Here is a 19280-nt window from a genome sequence, read left to right on the forward strand (position 1 = left end):
AATGGAACTGCAGGTAGCATTGACTGATTACTCTGTAAGACTATTAACCTATTGCAGAGCATTACATTCTGTACACACACACACACGCACACACACACACGCACATACACGCACACACACACCTATTTATTTCTCACTCAAGGGTGCCAGCTGCTTGAACCTCCCTTTTATTAGCTTTTACGACAGGATCAGAGATTCAAGAAGTGTGGAGTTTCGGTGAAGCAGGATTTCATTTATCCCAGGTTTGATGGACACACATGAGTTAAAAATGTCACAATGACTCACTGGGATTAATCTTATTCAGGGCCTGTTTTGGAATGACAGCCGTACAGAGTCGTACAGGGAATTAAGAAAGCGGCACAGTTGGATCAGCGCCGTTGCTTTCATCGCACAAAAAAGGGGGAGAAAGAACAAATTGATATGACTGTGGTACTAGTGGAGGGGATTTTTGTGTATTTTCATGTATAGAGAGATAGAAATATTGCTAATAATTGGTAGTGCAAACTAAACAGACTCAGGAACAGAGTGTTCTATCTCTTTAAATTCATTAGCCAGGCAAGTATATGCATCAGTACTATGCTAAAAAAATGAGTAGTGGCTAATATTATAAAATTATCTAATGCCTCCTGGTGGTGGAGTGGCAGGATCCCACGCTCTCGTCATCACGGCCTGGGTTTAATTCCAGGACAGTGTACACAAACATTTGTGTACACTGTATGTGTGCCCTTGACAAAACGCTCAGCAAATAACTGCTCAGTAGCTGTGTGGGTTTTTTTTTCCACATATAAAATACAGTATTTTAGTCATCTATCATCTTTAATTTCGCTCAACATGTTTACCTACAAGTTGACTGACAGAAGTAAACAAGATAGCTATATGATATACATGATAGCATTAGCCACCAAAAGAAATCGAATGCTAATCACGGACACAACAAAACAGACTCAAATTCCAGTTTTTGCTTCAGGGATAAAGAGTGAAAGCCTTCGAGGCTTCTCCAAGCTTCCATAGCAGATTCAGTACGCTGCGTTTTAATGGGAGAAAAGGTGAAGCTTATTGTACTTTGAATACATAATTTTGAGTCTAGACACACAGTGAGTCTGGCAGTGAATCAGAGTGTAGGCGGTTGGGTTGTGCGCTTAGAAACAAATAGCTCAATATTATATATCTTGTCCTGCTGAAGTACACGGCTGCTTATGATGATCTCTGAGTCTCCGGTCACTGAAACGGTAATGAACGTGTATCTGCTTAGCTGATAGCGAGTTTGTGATCCTGATTTCGGAAAGGTTTTTTGAGACAGACTAACATGTACATGGTACAGTACACTAGAGAACCACACTCCTGTGCTTCTCCTACCCAAGCACCCTGGGGTGTTTGTCCGTCACTACACTTCCTACTAATTTTGGACAGCTGTAACCCTGTTACATAACAAACCCTCAAAAATCTGAATTGTAATCTTTTTCATGCCACTATGTTTACCATTTTGATCACTGTGTTTTTGGTTATTTAGCAAAACACGCTAGCAGTACAGTGGTATAACCCACAGCTAATATTCCTTAAGATTTTGAGCAAAGAAGCTTAATAATATTTCAGTGTTTCTAATTTGATCTCTAATTTTAATAATTTAGCCTCATTACTATGAAAAACATTCCTGATAAATGAGAATATATTACAAAGAAGGAGTTTTATAAATAAATAAATAAATAAATAAATACACACATTTATATATATGTACAGTACATACAAAATAAGACATCACTGGTTCTAATTCAGATCGGTAATTCTAAATTGCCCATAGGAGTGAGTGTGAGTGTGTGTGGTTGTCTGTCTATATGTGTGGTTCTGTGATGGACTGGAGACCTGTCCAGGGTGTACCCCTGCCTTTCACCCAATGTGTGCTGGGATAGACTCCAGCAGATCCCTGTGACCCTAATTAGGAATGGAATGCATGGTATAGACAATGGATAGATGGTTCTAATTCAAGCTCCAGATCTTTATGGACTGAAAGGCATGGAAAATGTCTTTGCCTCAGGCATTTGTGTCAGGAAAAAAAAAGTCTTTGGCCTTGAAAGCCCTGGATCTAAACCTAAGACCTGACATGATGTAGCCTCACAGGGTTCCGTCTGAAAGTCTGACGTTTGACCTCCATCAAGAGGTGCCTCGCTTCACCCCGTGTCACTTTTCCGATCGGAGCTCGGGGCCAGCTCGGAGGCTGGAATGTGACATGCGACATTTATTTTGAACAACAGGCCATCTGGATGCCGCGGTGAACGGAGAGGGACACCATGCCTCGTTAAAGTCGTCTTGTTTGATGAGGATGCTGCGGCTAGATGAGTGTTTCCTGCAGTTGCTGAAAGAGCAGAATAAACCCTTTTTAAGTCCCTGTGTTTAATGAGACAGCCAGGGAAGCCGTGACAATAGTGCCTGAGCCAGCGATGAATCAACAGGCTGGTGGGAAAAGCCATGCAATATGACAGGCGTATCCATGGGGCATAAACGGGTAAAGACAACAGATGTCTGGCTTTTGGCGACTACCAAGTGAAAACACACAGCCCTGTCGCCACGTTAAGAGGTGTGAAGGAAATGGTCTCAGATGCTGTTACTATTTATTTTATGTTGCAGCTGCCGGCAGGACTGTGTGACACATTAAAACGAGATATATGAAGCTCTACGTTCTCAACGCAAGACTAAGTGCTCCGTTCGAAGCTACTGCACTAATTACTTTTTTATTATTAGAATTATTTATTTCAATCTCTTTTTAAAGTGGATGATATCCAGCATCCGTCTGAACGGCCGCATGTACAACACGACGATTACAGCCAGAGGAGCTAAAGGTAAACTAAATGTTTACAATAATAAAATAAAAATAATAATGAAGCTATTTACATCGTATTTTTCCCGAGCAAGCCTTATAACACCTCTTTCACCCTTAGGATTTTTTTCTGCTCTAAGCTCTTTAGGGTGAAGTGCTGGGGTTCTGCTAACATAAAACTCTTACTTAAAGGAATCAGTGCAGGATTTGAACAATAAAAACAACAACAAAAATTGCTAACATAAAGGAGTTATTCCTGGATACAGTGGGTCTTTGCTAAATTAAACACACGGTATAAACACTTATTTCTAAACTGAATCATTGGCAAATTCCCAAAATCACATTAATCATGCATCGTGGGTATACCTTTTAGATGCTATACATAAATGTACAATATGAAATAAACAGCATTACGCTAACAGTCACACACACACCATTCACAGCCCTTGTCGCAGGCCTGGGGCATGGCTTGGGTGTGTAGAGGCCTTTAAACCTCGAACTGGCCTCTTTTACTCAACTGAGCCAATTAACAGTGCGAAATCTTCCTGAATAAGTTGGCACTTACAATCCGCCGGAGCACTGCAATGCATATCATTTATGGAATAAATGATATGTAATTCCCGCCAGATCTTTGTCTCTCTTCCCGTGGAAAGTAGACTCGAAGTGACACACAAACACTCGATGGCGACTCCACTGGAATAAACACGAATACTTTTAAGATGTTTATTAGGTGGCAGACGTTTCTGTTGTTTAGCACTGGCTAACTTCTCTCACACGCTCTTTCTCTTCTGCTTATGTAAAGACTCTCTTCTCTCTTTTACAGTGGTCAAGAAGTGCAAAACAAAATAACAAATCCGATGTCTCGTCCAGTCAGCGGTAAGAATTCCATTCGCAAACTATATCTACCTTTTCTGGTTTGTCTGAATTGTTCTTGTGTGTTTGGATTTGTTATTGTGTTTGGATTTGTTATTGTGTTTTGCACTTCTTGGACACTGTACTCTTTTCCTCTTCTCCTAACTCCTGATCACAACACCCACACCTCTGTGGAAGGCAGAACACTTTAACTAACCTCCATTAATCCAACACACAGCCCTGATAGCAAGCCACCATTTTATCCAATTACACATGCGCCAAACTTTCCACTCTTAGCAATTCGTGAAGGGCCATGCAACACATTTTTCTCACATGCACTTAAATAACAGACTCTTATTTTTCAGAAAATAAATAAAAGGAAAATATAAAAAGAAAATCATTCTTTTAACGTTCCCTTTACTTAGCGTTGCCATGCTATGAACACAGAAACAGAAAAAACAACAGGGAAAATATTACAAACTTAATCAATAATAAATGTACTATTTATTTTCGTGAACTGGCTTCATCCTAACGAGGGATACACCCTTTTTACCAGAACACTGCCATTTCATTTCATCGGCAAAATGGAAATTGACTGATCAGACATTTTCAATCAGTATAAAGAAATGAATTATTTTCTGGCTGCAAGTCTGACATAAAATTGTCTTTCAGTGTGAGATGTGTGTTTTCCCTCTGTTGGAAAACCTTACACAGAATTTTAGTGGTTGAAGATAAACACCTTCACATTTGCAATGTTCATGAGCAAACCCTTGGAGCATCTCAGAGAGCAGAAATGGGTTTAAAATCAACATTTAAAAAATGTATATGGAAACATTCCCTCTAGTAGGCTAATTAAAACAGACATACTTATGAAAAACTACATGTCCTTAAAGTCCTGAGTGTCTACTTTCATACAAGGCTGAACATGGACACAACAAAACTAAGACTGAGGATAGCTAAATTGGCACATTTCACAAAACACGCCGATAACATGATGATACCACCCCCATGCTTCAAGGATGAAATCTTCTTTGGATTAAAAGCTTATGCCTTATTCCTCCGTACATACTGCTGATTATTATGGTCAAACATTTATGGTTAAACCTTTTTTTTGCTTCATCTGACCACAAGTATTTGGGTGTCCACTTAAACAACAGACTGGACTGGGGACCCACACTGACGCTATACACAAGAAGGGGATGAGCAGAGTCTATTTCCTGAGGAAGCTCAGATCTTTTAATGTCTGTAACAAGATGCTGGAAATCTTCTACCAGACCGTGGTACTGTGTTGTGGTCAACATCAGCATCAGGGATGCCAGCAGGATTAAAAAGCTAATTCACAAGGCTGGATCTGTCGTTGGACACAAACTGGAGATGTTTGAGTCAGTGAGGAACAGGAGGTCACTGAACAAACTGGACAATCCGTCTGACCTGCTCTACAACACACTACAGAGTCAGAGGAGCTGATTCCCCTCTATCTATCTATCTATCTATCTATCTATCTATCTATCTATCTATCTATCTATCTATCTATCTATCTGTCTATCTATCTATCTATCTATCTATCTATCTATCTATCTATCTAGAACAAGCCTCCATAAAGCTAGTGATCACTACTCTGGCTTTTTCATGCTGATTTTAGGTCCTCCTTCCTTCCTTCTGATGTACTCTAGCACTCTCTTAACACTGGGAGTACATACTTTTGCACCTGATGCACTTTTTCACCAGGTTCTTTTTTGTTGTCTTGGGGTTCAGTTGCAGTTTTCGCTCTGATGGTTGTAAATTTGTGCCTTTGTTCATGACTGATACGGTTATTTATACAGAGCTCGTGGTGCATCCTGTTTAAAAATCGCTCCCGAAGAGGAGCCGGACATGTGGAGGTCCAGTTTTTTTTCTGATTGGAGTCTCCCATGGAAGCAAAGACAGAGGGGCAGGCTCTAAAGAAGGCCCTTAGGTGCATATCAAATTAACCGCTAATTTTGTCAACTGGCCAAGAAATTTTTAGAGACAGTCCACACAGAGAGGTAAACATCTGATCGTCTGGAATTCTGATATAGTGTGGAAATATTATAATTAAAGCTGAAGTAAATCTTATAATCGAATGTTTTTAATAAAAAGTACTGATGTTTGCAAAATAGACACCCAAAGTGACGTGAAAACTGACCTGAAAATTAGCGGAAAGCCGGCTATTAGGTCAAAACAGCTATTGAGCTTCTCATGTTCTTTTAAATAATTTTCCAGATCTAAGCAAAAAAACAAGCAAAGAGCAGATAACTGTACTGTGTCTCTGTAAGCTTAATAAAATAAACTACAAAAAAACCACGCTGATCGCTGATGCTTCATGTGACTAATCTGACCTTTTAAACATCCGGCTTCAGGTCTTTTTTTCCTCTTTGTGAGCAATGTGATCTTCGCAAAGTTCACTGAACAGAGCTGTTTATCTGCTGCACCACCACGACTGATGCACAAAAACTTCGTGTACATTTGAATTAAAAACTTGTTATTAAGTCAAACTTTGCAACTGAAAGCTTCGGAGACAGCAGCGTTCTACGGCGACCATCCTAAGGTGTACAAATCGCATGAGATATAAAAACTAAGAACAAAGAACAATTATACTGAAAAATGGAGTGCTTTAGATTCAAGGCTGAATGTTCCACTGACAGATTTCTCCAACAATGACTTTCATTGTTTACAGGCATTATAGATATCACGAAAAGAAGAAGAAAAAGCATGTAAATGAGACTGTCATGTACACCATCATGAGGACTGAAACTCCACCCCCATGCAAATAGACGTTTCTCATTAAACTGAATAGATTTTGTATTTAGAGACTCCTTTCGCAGTGTTTTTTTTTGTCAGAGACGTTTATCTGGCTAAATGTTCAGTTTATTTTTACTCTGCTATTGGAAATCAATCCCAAAGAAGCCACACTCGCTTTATAGCATGTCCGTTAGCTGGCTAGCTAGCTCGCATCGATCTGTACGTTCCTGTTAAAGGTGCTTCCGGTAAAATCGTAGACAAAAGTTATATTCCTGGAAATGTTGGCTGATGTGATGATGTCCAAGTTTCTTGGAGTAACAGTGTCGGAGTAGGAAGTGGGATTTTTCAGGTTCCAGTGGAGTGAAATGTCTCAGAGAAAAAATACAGACACACTTGGAACACAGCTCAACCAATCAGATTAGCGGATTGGAACTGAATGATAAACCGTAACCACACCTAGTAACGAAAACTAGTGCACTATAGAGTGTCTTGTGAATTATGAGTTTCTGTTTTAAAATAATTCTCTTATGGGTTCGACCATCCAGAACAATTATCTATATAAAGAAAAGTGAGCATTTCTGCCATTACGGTTTTAAGCAGAGTAGAAGATTGTGTAATAATTGTGTAGGATCTTCTGTGTAGTCCAGGATCGGTGCTAATCAGGAAAACTCAGCTGGATGGTGGATTTTCTTATCATATTTTTTCAAAATACTTCTTTTATAAATCATTGTCTAATGTTCAGATGGCTCATTTTCTCTGATGGCGAGAGAGAGAGAGAGAGAGAGAGAGAGAGCAGGATAGAAAAGAAAAATATCAGAAAGAAATCACACTGCATGTTTAATCATTAAAATAATTTGATAAGTGTTCGATTTAACACTGCCTGTTGTAATCTTTTTAAGTAAAAATCGTAATGTTTTGCTCTCTGTTTTTTTTTTTACTGACAAAGCCTCATTGACTGCTTTCATCTAAAATTTTCATATACAATAAATGCCTGATGATAAATACACTATATTGCCAAAAGTATTGGGACACCCCTCCAAATCATTGAGTTTAGGTGTTGTTTTTCAGGAGTTGGGTTCCGCCCCTTAGTTCCAGTGAAAGGAACTCTTAATGCTTCAGCTTCATACCAAGACATTTTGGACAATTTCATGCTCTTTGTGGGAACAGTTTGGGGATGACCCCTTCCTGTTCCAACATGACTGTGCACCAGTGACCAAAGCAAGGTCCATAAAGACATGGATGAGTGAGTTTGGTGTGGAGGAACTTGACTGGCCTGCACAGAGTGCTGACCTCAACCCCATAGAACACCTTTGGGATGAATTAGAGCAGAGACTGTGAGCCAGACCTTCTCGTCCAACATCAGTGGTGGCTCAAGTGGTTAAGGCTCTGGGTCACTCACTGGAAGATCAGGGGTTCAAGCCCCAGCACCGTCAAGTTGCCACTGTTGGGCCCTTGAGCAAGGCCCTTAACCCTCTCTGCTCCAGGGGCACCGTATCATGGCTGACCCTGCGCTCTGACCCCAACCTCCAAGGATGGTATATGTGAAGAAAGAATTTCACTGTGCTGTAATGTATATGTGACAAATAAAGGCTGTTTCTTTCTTTTCAGTGCCTGACCTCACAAATGACCGCGCTTCTTTTAGAGAGGAACGGTCAAAAATTCCCATAAACACACTCCTAAACCTCGTGGAAAGCCTTCACAGAAGAGTTGAAGCTGTTATAGGGCGGGGCAACTCCATATTACATTCATGTGCATGTAAAGGCAGATATCCCAAAACTTTTGGCAATATAGTGTATGTTAGATAAGATGATCATATATTGATGCACAGGTTTGATTTCACATGAATGAACTGAAAATATTCTTTATTAACTGTGACAAAGTGTGAGAACATGAGACTGATAGGAGAAATGGGTGGAGCTTCCAGGAAGTGTGTTTAAAGTAGGTTTCAGTTTCATTTGATTTTATTGAACATCGGGTATTCGATGCTATCAAACCCCACTCCACATGACGCACCATATTTTTTATATTTGTATAATTTTGATGTTTTTGTGCACAGTAAGGTTCCTCACCTGTTCAGTGTCCCATAACGTTGTCCTCTCACTCAGTCACTCATGCTACACATGTTGTGGAAACGCATATGAAATGATACCGTCATCCATTAACCACGCGTGCAGGTTATATGTACGAGTGGCGCTCACATTCACAGCAATCACGGCACGAATAAATAAAACTGTAACTGATGCTTTGATGAACTTTAAACAATTTGCCGGACAGCATTTACATCTTTTCTTTTAAATTGTTTTTAAAATAAATTAATTAATCAATTTATTTATTTATTCATTTATTCATTCATTTATTCTTTCTTTCATTTATTTGTCCATTCATTCATTTATTTATTTGTTTATTTATTTTTCATTCATTAATTTTTTCATTTATTCATTTATTTATTCAATTATTTATGTATGTATTTATCTGTTTATTTATTCATTTATTAATTAATTTATTATTTTTAAGAAAGCTTATACTGTTATCATTACACCAGTCTGGAGCAGTGGGTGTGATGCAGAAACGCATCAGACAGGACACCAGTCCATCACAGCGCCATGACCCCTTCCAACTAAAGGCATTATTATTATTATTATTATTATTATTATTATTATTATTATTATTATTATTATTATTTTAAAACAGTAACTGAAGTGCACGGCATCACATCTGCTGGAAACGTATTAGCGTGTCACATATCAGTCCTGTTTTAGACGCTAATTAGCGCAGAGTTTGTTTATCACCTGCTCCTCTTCTCTTTGGCATGTTCTCATTAGGGATTCATTAAAGCGCTGATTTTCGTTTGGAACCAGTATCAGTGAATAAAACTAGTACACTAAAACTGATACACTGATCCCAAAATAAAATAAAATAAAATAAACAAATTACATTTGTTTAAAATGGTTTGTTTAATTGTGTATATATATAATATCTCTTCATTTCTGCTTGCTTGCCTGCCTGACTATCTCTGCCGTGTGTGTGTGTGTGCGTGTGTGCGCGCGCGCGTGTGTGTGTGTGTGTGCGTGTGTGTGTGTGTGTGTGTGCGTGTGTGTGTGTGTGTGTGCGTGTGTGCGCGTGTGTGTGTGTGTGTGTGTGTGTGTGTGTGTGTGTGTGCGTGTGTGTGTGCGTGTGTGTGTGTGTGTGTGTGTGTGCGTGTGTGCGCGTGTGTGTGCGCGTGTGTGTGTGTGTGTGTGTGTGTGCGTGTGTGTGCATGTGCGTGTGTGTGTGTGTGTGTGTGAGAAACAGACTGGCAGACAGAGGCAGATGGAGGAAGGAGCAGTAGTTCCTATCCTACACATCAATATTATATCCTACTACATTTTACTTTTCACCAGCATGGTCTGTTGCTCTGTTTGATTTAAAACACGACACACACACACACACACACACACACACACACACAGAAGCCATGTTCATGTTTAGTCCTGGGTGTCTGCTACAGATCTGTTTGTGTAAGACTCATACTGGACTGCGCCATTCATAAAAAATGGTCAGTAGCATGAATGGACAACATGTTTTCCTTCGTTCTGCGGAACATTTATTCTGTTAATCCACTGACTTTATTTCCTGCTGCTGGTTTGTCGGTGCGGCTCAGCAGGATGAGATTAACTTTTATCGTCTTTCTCTTCATGGAATTGAATCATGCAAATGTGTAAACAAACCTGTAGAGCCTTGGCTTGGCTGAGCATCCATCTGTAAATAACATGTTTTTTTTAAATGGGTAAAAAATAAATAAATAAATAAATAAATAAGTAATACAGCTTTAAGTCATACTGAGAAGCCCTCCAAGTGTTGAGTCTTTTGTGCCACTAATCACGCCAGAACCTCCTGAAAACTCACTCAGGCTTTCGGACCTGTCTTGCATCACCCTCCCTGTTTAACCGTCATTAAAGTGTTGTTTTTTTTTTTAAAGTGGGCTGTTTCAGCCTAGTCACCTGGAGTCTCACCTCTACAACCGGCACGTATTCCCCAGCATGCTCAAGACATCTAATTTAAGGTGACAGTAAGAGGCTTAACGTCAGGTGCAATCTGAGTAAGTTTCCTACATGGCTCCAGTCTTCTCGCTAAACACACCGAGACTCTGTGCTACAAATATGTTTATAACTGTGCTTTGTTGTTCGGCATTAATCAGTCATACACACACACACACACACACACACAAAAGAAAGATGTAAATATAATGTTTTTAAAGCAGTGTTAAAAAATCTGTACTTTATAAATAAGTATTGTTCATGCTTTTCCTTATTCTCACCAAGAATCCTTATAATGATCACCGAAGTGCCTGAGAGTGAGTGAGCAAGCAAGAGAGAGAGAGAGACAGAGAGAGAGAGAGAGAGAGAGAGAGAGAGATGGTAGAGGGAGAGAGAGAGAGGGTGGGAGATGGTAGAGAGAGGGGGGGTGGTAGAGAGAGAGAGAGAGAGAGAGAGAGAGAGAGATGGTAGAGGGAGAGAGAGAGAGGGTGGGAGATGGTAGAGAGAGGGGGGGTGGTAGAGAGAGAGAGAGAGAGAGATGGTGGAGAAGCAGAGAGAGATGGTGAAAAAGAGAAAGACAGAAAGAGAGAGAGAGGGAAAGACAGAGAGATGGTATAGGACAGAGAGAGAGAAAGAGAGAAAGTCTTGTGCTGCAGCTCATATTAATCACCATGGATACACTATATGTAAATATTTGACTATATTTTACTTTATATGAATATAGAGCAATTCTTTTTAAGGTTGGTGAAATGTAGCGGTCATTAACTGGCTACTGAGGTGTAAACGTGTTTATCTGGGAGTGAGGGGTTCGGGCATATTGGCTTATTTGGCTGAAGTGCACTTTAATATGATCTAATTCAATTCACATTACTCGCAACAAGTGAGACTCATTCATACACCTGGTAAAGGGTAGAAATTAGATGAAAAAATAAATAAATAAATAAAAATTTAGATTTTTATCATTCACAAAAATGACCAGAAACTGTAATTCATTCATACACATCAGAAAGGGCAGAAATTATATGTTTATTTGCATTTTATTTTCTTTCCTATGTGTAGGTACACATTTCAGTCCTTAGGTTTCTAGTCATTTTCCTGAATTTGATATAAATATAATTATTATATGCATTTTTATTTATTATATTTTTATTTTTTCAGATCATTTACTTTCCTTTCCCAACTGTATAGTAAATAATATGTTTATTGCAATTTTATCTACATTTTATTTATAGTATATTTTTATAATTTATTTAATTTTTTTTTCTTATTGATTTTTTGTTCTCATTGATTCTATTTTTATGACAATCAGCGAAGAATTTTTGAACATGTTGTACTGTTGGGAAATAAAATTCTATTGAAAATTCTATTTTCAAACACAATTCTATTTTAGTGTTCAATACACAGTGTAACCAATGTGGACGGACGCCACCGAAGGCGGGGTTCGAACCCGGATCTCCGCCATAAGCTTGATCGGGCTCTGTAGCAGATCAGATCCATAAAGTCCTGGATAACACGACGTCCAGCCTTAAGTCAACAGATGTAAATCTAATGACTGACCCTGACCAAGACAGCAGGACAGACATATATAGAGCATCACATCATGAGAAAACAAGGGAGAAAGCAAGAAAATGTATTAGGAAAGGGTGTGGCACCGACCTCCAGGGAATAACACAGTGATATATAAATAAACCAGGACCCCCTGGTGGTCTGGCAATGGACTGTCCCCATAACTCCTGACACCCATGAACACCTTCGGCTCATCTTTTTTTCTGTGTTGGAAAACTTTTACTTTATCTGTTCACATGAAATATCTCCACTGCACAGAATCAGTCATGTGGAAACTGGAGGTAAGTAGTGATTCTTAAAGTTATCTCAAAGTCATCCATGTGTGCTTCTTCTGCAGTCTTCCTCCTGCAGCGCAATGAAACTTTTAGCCATTTTTTTCTGCCTCCTAATGGCCACATGCAGCTTCCATGCAAGTATGATAGCAAACACACGTACGGTGGCCGAGAAGTGCAGAACAATAACAAATCCGAAAACACGAGGAAGAAACAGACAGAGCAGAAAAGACAGGTAAAGTGTGTGAATGGAATTCTTCCCTCTGGTTGGACGAGACATCGGTCACTCAGGATATACAGGAATTAGGAAATTGTATATCTAACTTTAAATGGGAGAGTTCATTCAGCGCTACTGTGAGGAAGGACGTTCATATGGTGTGATTTTGGATATACTGATAGCGTATCATGGAGTAAAGATTATCTCTAAAAACACACCAGGAAAGTTTGGAAGAGCAAACTATTCCAGATGAAAGGATGTAAGGAGCGCTATAAGAGCAGAGCTGTGTTCATACACACACCAATCCACTTTCTACTGCTGCAGATACTGCTGGACTTCCTGTAGATCCTGAGTGACCCATGTCTCGTCCAATCAGAGGGAAGAATTCCGTTCGCAAATCTATACCTACCTTTTCCACTTTGTCTGAATCATCCTTGTGTTTTCGGATTTGTTATTGTGTTTTGCACTTCTCAGCCACCATACACATGTACATGATACCCTCAAGGTCTCGCTGATGGTCAGGAGAAGATATACAGTACAGTGGATAGAATCCATCTTGAATGTGATAAAGCACTAAACAAACATCAAGTGTATAACAAATAGAAAGTTTTAGTCTAAAAAACTTTGTCATGTCCCTTAACTAATACAGTAATACTGCACTCAGTCTTTATGAGGAAGACTCATCCCTCATCCTGCACTTGCAGCCATCTTGAACTAACCTTTTCTACACTATTTCTTTCATAAGAGCTCTAAGATCTCTTGCTTCAGATCTATAAAATTGTGATCTCCTTTTCAACTCATTCCACAGCTTTCTTATAGGATTTGACCAGACTGATAGAGATTGTGCCAGCTCCAGTTGTGTTCCACTCCATGAAGATTTCAGACCTTCAGTGAGAAGATACCATCCCCATGTGGACTATGAGGACAACAAGCTCCTAATCAATACACAAAATAACATTCTACATTCCCTGTAACTCCATCATTGAGCATCTGAAGGCTAGAGCATGGAGGAGTTGGTGTTGAATCTATAATGAAGTCAGATGTTGAGCTAATTTATGAGTTGCTCAGGAGCTCCTGGTTATACGACTCCAACTGTTTATGACTGTAGAAAAGACATTATTCATAATCACACTGTCCAGTGTCCCCCAAATGAGGATGAGCTTCCCTTCTGAGCCTGGTTCCTCTCAAGGTTTCTTCCTCTTATCATCTCAGGGAGTTCCTCCTCACCACCATCACCTCAGGCTTCTCATTAGGAATAAATACAAATTAAGTCTAAATATAAGTCTAACATTAATTTTGAACGTTTTCTTCAGTTTCTTATGTTCTGTAAAGCTGCTTTGAGACAATGTCTGTTTTTAAAAGTGCTATACACACCAACTGAATCTTCTTCTGAAGCCGTTCCTTTGTTGACATACATTTATATATTTATGTTTTTTTTGGGTTGTTATTATGTTCCAAAAAAATTTAATCTTCAGCTGAATAAGAGATCCCATCAGATTTGGGGCCGAAATACATTTATAATTCAGACTAGGGCTCCGGGTCCCAGGTGAAGAGAAGCACCCCTGTGGTATAATACTGCCACCACCATGCTTTACTGTGTGTAAGGTGTTCTTCAGGTGAAAAGCTAACCTTAACTCTTTAGAATTCTGCCCAAACAGTACTACTATGGTCTCTCCAAACCATAACACATTTTCTCCACATGATCTAGGTTAATTTAGGCTGTTTTTCGAGAAAGGGATTCCATCTAGTCACCCTAACTCATAGCTGAGACACCTGAAGAATATAAATAATTATTGTCACTTGCAGGAAGTGACCAGCACTCGCCAGATCTTCCTGCAGCTCCATTAATGTTGCTCTTTGTCTCTTGGCAGCAGCCACTCTGATAAATGTGCTTCTTGTCCTTCTGTCAATTTCGGAGGGACGTCCTGTTCTTGGTGATGTCACTGTGGAGCTCCATTTTCTCCACTTGTAGATGGTGTTTCATGGGACGTCTAATGGATTGGAAATTCTCTCCTGATTGAGGTATTTCACTGAGATCCTGCATATGCTCTGTAAGCTTTTAGCAGTTCAATAAAAGTAAAAAAAACCATCAGCTGATCTTTATTTGCGGTTTATGAGAATCACTTCCTTGCTGACTGGTGTAAATCATTATTTCTTTATTATTTGAGGCTGAATGTGATCGGTTCATTCTGAGCAGAGGCACACACTCTGTTACCAAACTACAACCTTTTCTATCCTTAAAACATTTTTATTTGTTCTCTACTGGATTTTGTAGATGTTTTATATCAGCAGCATAAACCAGACCAAAGTCCAAACCTGTAATTATTTGGTACAGCTCAACAAACAACACCAGAACTACAAGAGAAATATGACATAATGATGCACTATTAACTAAAAGGACAAAAAACAGATTGCAAACTGTGATGTCTTGATCTAAACTCCTTTGTTTTATTTCTGTAACTACAACAACTAGTGAAAATTTTGAAATATGACATCATATTTAAGTCACTGATGTATACACTCAGACACACCAGGAAACGTTCCGGACAACTTGCATTGTGAACTTTAGAATAATGTTCAACCTTGCTGACCCTGAACCGTAACTCCGAATGTGTCAGAGATGTAAAAGAGATTTGGAGAAGAGCTGTCTGTAATGGAATGGCCTGCTCAGTCACCCGGTCCTAACCCAATCAAGATGCTCAGGGAGGAGTCAGATCGAAAGTTCATATAAGGTGGTGTATAATCTCCACAAAACCTCTGGGAGGTCTTACAACACACACACTGAACAAAAAAAATCAAATAGAATGCCACAAACACTGACGGCTTGTCCGAAATAGAAACTGTGCCACGGTTCTAGCTGTAAGGAAGGGCTTTTGTGTTAACTGTAGTGGTTTTTGTGTTCTGGTTAATGGTTTAATAATTCAGCCTGGTTTGATATGTTCCCTACTGTATTCTGATAAGATAACTATATAACTGCATCTCTGATTATTCAAATTAAAGTCTAATTGCTCAATTGATCTTGAGTTGAAAAACCTGTGAATATCAATTAGTTGAATACAACATGCAACTCCCTTTCATCCTCTTTTATCAGACTTCTGGATTTATCGTTTGTACCTTTAAAATCTCTATATAAAAAAAGTTGGTTAATAGCTGCAATCATACACTGTATTGCCAAAAGTTTTGGGACACTCCTCCAAATCCTCAAATCCAGGTGTTGGGGTGTTCAGGGGTTGGACTCGGCCCCGTAATTCCAGTGAAAGGAACTCTTAATGCTTCAGCTTCATACCAAGACATTTTGAACAATTTCATGCTCTTTGTGGGAACAGTTTGGGGATGACCCCTTCCTGTTCCAACATGACTGTACACCAGTGACCAAAGCAAGGTCCATAAAGACATATATGAGTTGGTGTGGAGGAACTTGACTGGCCTGACCTCAACCCCACAGAACACCTTTGGGATGAATTAGAGCAGAGCAGGAAAGCAGCATGAAATTGTCCAAAATGTCTTGGTATGAAGCTGAAGCATTAAGAGTTCCTTTCACTGGAACTAAGGGGCGGAGCCCAACCCCTGAAAAACAACACCTGAACTCAATGATTTGGAGGGGTGTCCCAATACTTTTGCCAATATAATGTATATACAGCGAAGTACTGTAAGCTCTTACATAGAGTAAAGTGACATATAACTCAGTATATAAAGCAACTTACATCTGAGCTGAAGGTTAAAGGTCTCGTTTAAGGACCAAACCATGGCAGATTGTCAGAGGTGGGATCTGTACATACCACCTTCTGATCTGTAACACAACTAGCTCAGCACCACACACACCGCTCACAAGTCGCTTTTTATTTCCAGACTGGACTAATACAACTCGTTCCTGGCAGGTCTGCCCCTGAGCACCATTTGACCTCTACAACCGATCCAGATTGCACTTGTTTTCAACATTCCTAAGTTCTCTGACACTAACCCTTTGCTACTGGCTTCTTGTAGCAGACCGTTTAAGATCTAAAAGACCGATGCTTGTTTACAAAGGCAAAAACGGGTCTGCACGCACCTATTTTAAAGAACGTATCACACCCTGCACTGCACCACGCTCCTTCTAATCCTCTAGCACTGCTCGACTGGTCACACCATCTCTCAGGGTACAAGAAAGGCGTGCAGCAAGACTTTTCTCTGTCCTGGTACTCAGCTTGTGGAATGAACTTCTAATAAATGTTCGAACCGATGTCCGATAAGCTCTTTTTGCAGGGTTTGAGAAAGTATTCTTCCTGAAGTTCCTGAAGAGTCAAGACACATAATCTTCAGCTCTGTTCTATTCTGCATCAATTCAATTGAGCTTATGGCTTGTGTGTTATTTTACACTATCCACTTTTGTTAAAATTATGTTTACAGTTGTTTACTGTAACTTTATTGGAAACTATTGTTTACAGTGATAAACAAAGCCATATTCACACTGTCATACATAATAAATACTAAAATGCTACCTTATTTATTTATTTTATTTTTTATTTTTTTGCATGATATCTCTGGATCCCTGTCTGAATGGTGAGTCAAGTGACTCGTTCGCGGCTCCATTCGATTCACTCGAACAGGCTTGTTGTGAAGAATCAGTCCAAACGATTCGCCATGCTTGACGGATGCTTAGTGTGGCGCGAGTCAATAATTAATGAACAGACGAGGGGAGAGTGTAAGGTGCCCATGGGTCCCTTAGTAGAAACGCTTTTCAACCTATTCATGGAACAGCCACAGCATGTGGTGGGATAATTACATTCTGTTGCCCTGTCGGCTATCCATTTTATTAAAATCACCTGGGCAGTTTGTTACACGAATAGCTTCCGTACATCCGGTCACAGCCTGCGAGTCGCTGGATAGAAGAGGGGTAAGAAGGTTGAAATAGATTTATTACTTCTGTAAGGGGGTAAAAAAGGGCAATGAATGCAGCTCAGATACCTTTTTTATTCCTTTTATTTTATTCGTGCAAAGTTTAGAAGAAAAAAAGCTTAAAAACTGGGTGACACTGACCATCAGAGGAAATTAACATCACAAGCAGGTGGTTTATCAGTGATTGGTTTTTGCCTTAGAAGATTAATCTCCTATAAGCTTTACTCCTTCAGTCCATCCATCCATCCTGCACGCGCCAGGAAAAACCAAACGAAGAAGTAAATAAGGTGTATAAGCTACAGTGAGCAGTGTGCAGTGACCAGTGCTACTCTACACATCCATCTACAATACAGAGACACCGGATTTCATGCTCAGTGCGCGCGCACTTTCATCTCAATCAATGCTACATTTATATACTGTAGCAAGGCAACAGATTGGTGGAGGATGTTCAGGATAATTGGATGAACACTCCGTAATCCCTCTGTTCCTCACTCGTGCCTGCATGCTACTGATTTGATTCACTACATATATATATATATATATATATATATATATATATATATATATATATATATATATATATATAACGGAACTTTTTTTCTTCAAATATCCCAATGTATAAATGAGATATTTTCCGATATCATGCAATGCAATACAATATAATTGGCAGCATTTATTTATTTTTTTTTACCCCGCATGAACAGACTAGACACAATTAGTGAAACGAGAACGAGCTTAGAGCTTAGGTTCATGATCCGATCCAGCCACGAACATGATGTCAGCCTGTCACCGGAACAAGGCGCGAGCCAGTGCCAACTCCACCTGCTCCGAAATTCTGCCTCACTTTCTGTTAGTACCGCGCTTTAAACACAGCGATCTGTATAACACACAGGAAAAAAAGTCTTACCATGCTAGTTCGTAAAGGCAGGTAATCCCCCTCAGAGACGGCGTGAAAGTGGCAGAGAAGCGAGCACATCCTGTAGAAATGTGGAAATGTTCCTCCGCCACACACTAGCGCCCTCTGCGCGCGCGCGTGCGTCCGTGTGTGTGTGTGTGTGTGTGTTACTCTCCGCTACATCAGTAAGCACTCCCATAGGCGGGTTTACACGCTCAAACTCTCCAGTTAATTTCAGTCCAGCAAAAAAGAAAAGAAAAGAAAAAAAAACTGTTGTCCAAATGTCCTGTTCTACCTCCACGGCCGTTGGCAACGATTTTCTGAAATGACCCTTAAATCCCCACGACACGAGAGTAATCGCATTACGAAGGAGACACACACCGGTGCTTGTGTCTGTCTGTCTGTCTGTGTGTGTGTGTGTGTGTGGCTCTGAGGAAGACACGGTCTTCAGCTGTCCAGTTCTGCACGCGCCTGCGGTTTGTTCCAGGTGAACGTGCGCACGAGCTCACGGACCAATCAGCGCAGCCGGAGTTACAAAATATTTGCATAGCGGATCGCCACGGCGAAGATCGAACGGCTGAATTAAAGTCACGTGACTTGAGTATCTCCTTTTTCTTTTTTTTAAAGCAGGATTTTGTGGCAAGGAAACCTTTTAATTGCAAATGGATGTATATAATATATATTTTCTTTCCTTATTAGAGGTATATCAGGCGTTCCTGAAGTTTGTACTGGCAAAACTCCAAGGACCAGTCGAGCTTCTTACCTGTTTCCTGGTCTCTGACCCCCACACTACACATCCTGGGCGTCTCTGAGCTCCATTTTGAGAGCCACTGGTCTACGGTATATGTTCTAATACAGAGTAAAACATAAAAGCAGGATCGAGTTAAAAAGTCAGTGAGGTACAAATATGTTGAAATTGTTGTTAGAGCTATGGAGATATCAGTAGCGATACTGGGATCAGGTATCAGTTTGAGTCATTAAAAATTCCTTCCTAACACGTGGTACTCTGTGCTAC

At 39.8% G+C, this 19280-nt stretch overlaps 1 protein-coding gene across 2 annotated transcripts in view; it reads right to left on the reverse strand.

The window, feature by feature from the left end:
• Positions 1-18696, reverse strand: part of pcdh15b (protocadherin-related 15b) — a 199149-nt gene extending 180453 nt beyond the window's left edge. For both annotated transcript variants that reach the window (XM_058407184.1, XM_058407183.1), the window contains exon 1: positions 18278-18696. The gene's annotated coding sequence lies outside the window, so the exon portion shown is untranslated. The remainder of the gene's footprint in view (positions 1-18277) is intronic.
• Positions 18697-19280: the final 584 nt, after the last annotated feature.

The sequence above is a fragment of the Hemibagrus wyckioides genome, linkage group LG13 (genome assembly GCF_019097595.1).
Source record: "Hemibagrus wyckioides isolate EC202008001 linkage group LG13, SWU_Hwy_1.0, whole genome shotgun sequence".
In the NCBI taxonomy this organism is placed as follows: Eukaryota; Metazoa; Chordata; class Actinopteri; order Siluriformes; family Bagridae; genus Hemibagrus; species Hemibagrus wyckioides.